General features: G+C 34.8%; 1 long non-coding RNA gene across 2 annotated transcripts in view; it reads right to left on the bottom strand.

Moving 5' to 3' along the window:
* LOC141376635 (uncharacterized) overlaps positions 1-4850 on the bottom strand; it is a 33305-nt gene extending 28455 nt beyond the window's left edge. Inside the window, exon 1 of one of the 2 annotated variants that reach the window (XR_015502773.1) lies at positions 4476-4850. This is a non-coding gene — a long non-coding RNA (uncharacterized LOC141376635). The remainder of the gene's footprint in view (positions 1-4475) is intronic. The other variant, XR_015502774.1, reaches the window with a different exon arrangement.
* Between the last annotated feature and the right edge of the window lie 3178 nt (positions 4851-8028).

Genomic DNA, 8028 nt, shown 5'->3' with positions numbered 1-8028 from the left:
GTTTAAGATTTTTTTTTAAAATAACACATTTTTACTAGTCATTTAGCAAAATAATAATAATCAGTTGAAAGTGCAATTTAAAAGCTGAACTATAGGTTAAATTAGGCAAATTAGACTAATTATAGAAACGTAAACAAAGTTATAAGAATTATTATGACAATTTATTTGCTCTGTGTGAATATTTTTGCCTTTAAATGCATTTCATCCATATCTTATGCTGAGCTTTTAATGATCTCTGTGGCATTGGTTGACTCCTGATACTCAATGTTAAAACTTAAAAGAAACCAAAGAAAACACATGACTGCAGTGAAATTCAGCTTATCATCAATGCAATGTCCCACTCTCCCCTCAATACTGACTATTCGCATATCAAAACTGAACAGTAAATATATATAAATATATAAAATTATATAATAAATATAAATAGCAACATAAAGCATCAGAGTAGATGAGGCAGTAATGCTTGATCAGTAATTTACCATTTATTATGACAGTAAATATCAGTAATGGGTACATAGAGTAAATTACTGTGATTTATTCTTTGCACTACAGAATTTCATACAAATCCTGCTTCTTTTACAGTAAAATACTGTTTCCTTTCATTACAGCTAAACACCGGCTATTTTACAGTTATTTACTGCATAATCTACGGTAAGGGTTAACAGTGTACATGTCTTAATTCAATTTCTGTTTAGTTCGATTACCTTAGTCAGATTAAATTAATCAAAATCACTGTTTACATGGTAAACTCTTAATCAAGTATTGTCTTAATCGTACTAAAATTGGATTACTGGGTCAAACCTCAGCTCAGTTGGCGTTTCTGTGTGGAGTTTGCATGTTCTCCCTGCGTTTGCGTGGGTTTCCTCTGGATGCTCCGGTTTCCCCTACAGTCCAAAGACATGCGGTACAGGTAAATTGGGTAGGCTAAATTGTCCGTGGTGTGTGTGTGTGTGTGTGTGTGTGTGTGTGTGTGTGTGTGTGTGTGTGTGTGTATGTTTCCCAGAGATGGGTTGCGGCAGGAAGGGCATCCGCTGTGTAAAAAAAACGTTCTGGATAAGTTGGTGGTTCATTCCGCTGTGACGACCCCGGATTAATAAAGGGACTAAGCCGACAAGAAAAAGAATGAATAAATGATTTAGCGTCAATGCTATAACTGTGTTCATGTTTTTACATTTGGCTACGATGGCTTACTACAATGTTAACACTAAATATATATGTGTGTGTCAAATAAATGTTAAATATTAATAAACTCTCTTCAAGTAGTCTTTGGAAATGAAAAGTAGATCTGCTGCATTATGTTGACGCATCGCGACTATTTGTGAACATAATCTGATCTAAATAAAGCTGAATGATGTCATAGCTGAGAGATGTAAAGATCAAGGGAATCATAAGTCACACTGTAACAGATAGCTAAAACATACCATTTCCTCAAAGGAAGACTACACAAAGTCAAGGAGGACTGACAAAAGAATAGCAAGCAGACAACAGGAAGTGGATGCCGGCAACATCCTTCCACATGAATAATCTCCCATTGTAAGGTCTGCAAGCAAGGTCGGAGGTCATTTTGCACAGAGGACTGATGCATCCTGTGAGATCATTCTCTGATGTTTGAGTTATTTATACACCAGGCATTGGGTGCTGCAACCCAGAGAAAGGAAAGCCCGGTTCTGGTGAAATCTTGAGGAAGGAATTGGGTTGTACAGTATGAATTGCACTTGCATAATTCATGATACTATTGATCTGGGACAATTCACTTTGAAGAGTGCTGCTCAACGAATGCAACTTCCCAGTTCATTTCAGATCTGAGTTGGCCTCAAAATAACCTATTGATTTTTGATGGGGGATAACGGTTACGGCCAAATGAACCCCTTTCAGCAACGTCTCTGGACTTCCAGCCAAAGATATATGAAATGCAGAGGACATCCAAAAACACTCAGTACTGAGAGACAGACACCCTGGGGTAAACTGGCAAACGTATAATGTGCCCATATTGCATTGAACATTCATCCGTCTCTCGGCTGGATGTCTGTGAGAAAGGGCTGCCTGGACACCTTGACTTGAACTGAAGGGTAAAAATGAGTAGATATGCAACCTAATGTGATCAGACTTATCTTTCTGCTTTGGATCAGGAGTCTTGACCTAGTGGTGACATTTTATAGCATCTGACAAAACTGTAGTTAATTTAGGGGAGAGAGTGTTCATCGAGTCAGAGGATTTCAAAGAATAACTCAGATTGAAGAGTCCTTGTACTCTGTACTTTCTAAAGCTATTTAATCATTCATCATCAAAGTCTGAAGGCCCCGTCCTCTCTGCTATGTAAATTAAAACTGCAACAGTTGAGTGCATGATATGTCCAACATCACACTTTTTTCTATTTAATAAGTGTATGGTTTAGGTCCAACATTACTTATTAAAGTCAGCATGAATTGGAAGTTAAGATTGTCCTTTTTCCACTCATCTTGATGTACATCCAATGAATTTTAACAAAATAATGAAGTGCAAAGCTACATGTACATCATTACAGCACTTTAATATTACTGTTCAAAAGTAAATAATAGTTTAATTTAATAATTTATTCCAGTGATTCCAGTCTTAAATCACAAGACCCTTCAGAGATAACTCTAAATTTAATTATTATTATTGTTGTTTTTTTATTTTTGTAATAATTATTATTAATAATATTATTAATGGTAATAGTAATAAAAGTAGTGATGACTGGAGTAATAATTTTATTTGAAACAACATACGATAAGCAAGCAGTAATTTAAAATGTTCATACATTTTTAACATTTTTTTTCCTTTAATAAAAGCCGCATTGAGGAACATAATTATTTTCTTTAAAAAATGTTTAATTAAAAAAAATTTATTCAAAAATAAATAAATAAATAATTAAATAAATAAGTTTTTAAAATGATTTTTTTGTTATTTTTTTTAAAAAATTCCCAAATTATTTTTAACAGAGCAAAGAAATTTTTACAGTATGTCTAATAATATATATATATTTTTTTCTTCTGGAGAAAGTTTTATTTTGGCTAGAATAAAATGGGGAAAAATTAACAAGGGGGCTAATAATCCTGACTTCTTCTATTATACAGTTGAAGTTAGAATAATTACTCCCTATTATTATCTATTGTAAATACATTATACCTAATGATGTTTAACAGAGCAGGGACATTTTCACAGTATGTCTGATAATATGTTTTTCTTCTGGAAACAGTCTTATTTGTTTTATTTTGGCTAGAATAAAAATCATTAACCTCTGCTAATAAACAGTAAACAAATTTCCCCGAAAACAAATATAGCAGCAAGTGCTAATATTTCAGGCGGGCTAATAATTCTGACATCAACTGTATATACTACCGGTTAAAAGTTTGGGGTCAATCATAACAAAAATGGAGACAGGAAAGAAACAGTGTATGAAACTTCTGATTCATTTTTATGGTCTCCACAGAAACAGTAACACAAGGTCAGTGGCTACCATGGCCAAAATGGGTTATAAAAGGCATGTGTGGTTCCAGTTGCTTTGTTGAATGACTGAGTTGCAGACCTTCCATATCCCAAATTAAGCACAGCAAATGCTAAACAATGCATAGAAAGGGCATTTTACACTTTTAAATGCAAAATATTTAGCAGCATTATTTTTTTCTCAATTGGAGTTTGTTAAAAAAGACGTGAGTTCTTGGATCAATAGACTTTGGTATAAATTTGAGCTTTGAGTTTTGGTCTAGGTCTGAACTTGGACTCAAGGGAGCTAGTCTTGATCTGGATGTGTATTACCTGAAGAATAGAAGTAGTTTTAGTCTACTACAGTAGACAGTGTACATGTAGCCACAGGCTAACTCTTTGTTCAGAAATTCCAACAAGTTGAACCATTGTGGCACTGAATGTGGGCGATGAGGCAACTTGGCTTGTGCCATTTACTGACCCCACCTCCTCCTTTTTTCCAGCCTTTTTACTGTAGCCAGGAAATATATACATAAAAATATATAGATAAAAACATTTAAAATTACAAATACAATATAAATAAGTAAAACCTTAAATATTATCAAACATAATAGGTAAAATATATATAAATTAAATGATAAATAACCAAAGCACGGCAATGCTCTCACCATTTTCAACACAATTACATAGAAATAAAACACAAATATTCACAGCGGTGTTGCTACATTATATGGATTACCCTAAATCAGATTCAAAGAAACGACCTCTCAACATAACATGCTTAAACATCATGAATACTAATGAATACATTGGAGCATAAACACTGTTATTCCCTACAACAAACTCAAGCTGTGAAGCGGTGAATCTATATGCTAATACAGCAGCTGCAATCCCATTCAATTATTCTATTGTGCTGGAATAATGAATGTTTGTGAGTACAAACAACTTCCAGTTAGCATGTACTTAACACGACCACTGCCCTTCATCAGAGCCACCGTATATTTAAAGCTCTCCTAATAAATGTAACTTACCACAGCACAACAAACGCTCTTTCACAGTAATCTCCCTTGAGTCTGCATATGCTTTCACACTTATCTGACCTTTCCAACACCACCGGGAGCAATTCACATCAGATGCGCGAAAGGACAGCCATTCGCCGTCGTGCCAGCATGAAAAATGCATTTCAAATCTATCCTACACACCAAAAGCAACTTCTTCTCCATTAGTGTCTGTTTGGTCGTTTCCTCTGCTTCCCTTTTAAATCCCTGTTCCTTCTCTGGAAGCACTTGAAAAGCTGTACTGTCCTCTATCTGCCACACCGAATCCATTGTCTCACATCGAAAACAATAAAGGGCTGAATTAGAGAAGAGCTTTCCGCTAGGCCTTTGCTCCACACTGATCGAGCCGAGAAGAGGTCGGAGGTATTGATTACTATTTAGCTGTGTAGGATGTGATTACCGCACCCACTGGTGATCCTATTTAATCCCTGATGGATTATTCGAACACTGACGCTCTTTAGTACCAGGCCAACAGCAAGTACTAAACATTCTGGACTGTTTTTCCATTTTGGAGCAACTAATACTTTGAGAATTATATATATATATATATAAAAAAACTTAAATTCTGCATGAAATATCTGTTTTAGTGTGTTTTAGTATCAATATATTAGTGTTAGCATTATCTATAATCTAATTTGTTACAATACAGTGACACATTTACATTTACATAAAAGATATAGACATTCTAAGATTTAGGTCACTTCTGGCAAAAATTGATCAGAGTTTTTTCATACTTCAGTTTTTCATCAAATGCTCTCTATTATCGAGGGAGAATACTATAATAGGGGGAGGAGCTACTTTATACCCCGCCCCCTTCTTTATGATTCAGGTGAAATCACATCTCACACTGAACAGCAATGCACTTTTCAAAGCACTTCAAGGTACCTTTAAAGACTGCACAAACCAGAAGATGCTGAGACGTTTTATTAGTGCAGAAGATGAACCCAAAGGAACCTGACGGGTTTGGGCGGTTTCGGGCTTAATTTCTATCATTTTAGATGGGGCCAGGATGAGGTTGAGCTTTCGCTCGCGCTCCAGCTTGCATGGTAAATGAACAGTCATGTGGTGCATTTTGATTAGCGCGAAAAAGTAATCAATCGTTTGTTACATCAAAATCCATCCCTACAAAGGTGAAACAAATAATGACGGAGAAGCCAAAAAGAGCAAATTTTGCAGAATGGGAAAATGTACTGCAAGGAAAATGAAGAGGTCACTCGCTACATTGAAACTGCTGTCATGAAAAATGAAATGGATGTTCTTGGCTGGTGGAAGATGAACAAACCATCCTACCCAAAACTTAACCAGACAAACAAAATTAGCCAGATCAGTACTATGCATCCCGGCCTGTAGCAGCAGCAGTGAATGGATCAGTGCTGCTGGACTGCACTAAAGCCATCTACAGTGGATTTTAAAAAACCACTCCAAAACACATAGTCCAATCTTGGTGAGTAAAAGATTTTTAAATTATAACTAAATAATAATTCAATCATAAATGTATAATGTAAACATAGTATATAGGCTAATGTTGGCAGTATTTTTTTATTATTCAAATACCCGTCATCATTTAGAATTTATTTTAATTTAAATTGTTAAGAAAGACTTATTTTTATTAGCATGTTGGCTAAGTGTATGTACATAGGCCTATTTAGAGTACTGAGATGTTATGATGTTACAGAGGACTTATTTTATTTCTTTGCTCCAACTTCTAAGTGGCCTATAGCCTACATTTGTTAGGAATAAATTATGTTAAAACACGTATAAACAACTCAATCTGGAAAAAAATGGACCCAGCCGGGGCTCAAACCAGCGACCTTCTTGCTGTGAGGCGAGAGCACTACCTACTGCACCACTGCATTGGGTTTGGGCTTTTAAATATCTGTTAACCAAAATTTACTTGCAGACACAGGCTGAATTCTGTCGGGCTCAGGCCCAATTACAGCTCTACTTTTTATTTCAGTATGTCGGTGCACTTCCAATTGAAATGCAATAGTAAGTAGGGGGTGGGGCTTTCTTTTGTGTATAATTCCCTGTCTTTAAGAAGCCAGTGGCTGCTTTTTCCCAGCATTTTTTACCATATCTGTCTTTGGATAAGTAAATTATGCTATAATTTAAATTTTTTGGTAAACTATCCCTTTAACTGTCAGTCACATTTTTAGGGCAAGTGAAAGTGATATATCAATAAAAATTTTGGGTAAATCTTCAGTGATTTGGTGAAAAGATCTAAGCTTTGTTGAACTGGTAGAGACAGCGACTGGCTCTCGCCTTTTTTTTTTTTTTTTTTAATTATTTGTTTTATTTTTATTTTATTTTTTTGCTGTAGTTTTGAAATTCAATCAAATTAAAATATAACATTTAAATCGACATATCCAGATTATTGTTGCATATTCTCCATGAGTTATATCTATGCTAGGTCTCATTTAAGGATCTTTTTTTTTTTTTTTTTAAAGATCATTAAATGAAGTTTTGTTTTTTGTTTTTTTTCAAAAGCTTTGGAGATGTAACACAAGTTCCACTTTTAAATAATAGGTCACCTATAGCTTTAGTTATGATCCACAGCTGTGTTCAAAATGACATCAATGTTTTCAAAGTGCACTACAAAGGGAACGTAATTGTAAACATGAAGATCGCTAAAACTGAACTGTAAACATACTTTGAAAGCAAATTACACCTAAGAGAGATGACTATAATGCTTTTTTTTTTTTTAAGTCATTCCAAGTTTGAATGTTAGAATGTTCTTAATGAATAGGGCATAGGGGGATGACTGGGACTAGAATACAGCTAGGAATTATGTTTCTAACTACAGCTCCAGAGGTGTAGTTGCAAGCATACAAGTTTGCGACGCAGTTTGGAATGACAGAATTGGGAAATGCCAAATCAATGAACTATGTTTGCAACGGCAAAACTTCCAACCCAGTTGGCTAATAATGGTTTTCGGAAATGCATCCATAAGCATTTTTTAAAATGAAACAATCTAGCCTACAGCAGATGGATCTGACATTGATTTTCTCAAAGTAAATTAAAAACATATTTGGCGATCTGAATGCAAAACAAAATTTACAAAACCTAAAAATATATTTTCCTTTGATTCATACATGTCCTTATAAAAATGTTAACTGTCTATAAAATCCCTTTTAAGTAAGATATGTCATACTCTTTTTGTAAAAATAAAATCATAGATTTAAAACTGTAATCCAAAGTTTTCCTTTAAAAATGTCCTGCCGTTATCAAAGCTTGGTATGTTCAAAGCCGCAAAGTATCCACCGGTTGTATCCTGCATTACCTGGGAAAGGAAGGACGCATCTTGAGGCTGCATTTGAACAAAGAGCTTAGAATCACCAAGAGGCGACACTCAATAGAACGTTCCATTGCAACAGCAGCGCCCAGCAACAGCCCCGGATTACGCCATTTTGGAGTAAAAGCGATCGGGTGTCTATTGGATCTTATTGCTATTGCAATGGCAAGCAGCTGCTTTGTTTTTTATTTATTTATTTATTTATTTATTTATTTATTTATATTTATTTAATTA

The sequence above is a fragment of the Danio rerio genome, chromosome 11 (genome assembly GCF_052040795.2).
Source record: "Danio rerio strain M-AB ecotype USA chromosome 11, GRCz13ab, whole genome shotgun sequence".
Classification (NCBI taxonomy): Eukaryota; Metazoa; Chordata; class Actinopteri; order Cypriniformes; family Danionidae; genus Danio; species Danio rerio.
The sequence above is the reverse complement of the archived record's forward strand: the minus strand, read 5'-3'. Positions and strand labels throughout refer to the sequence as shown.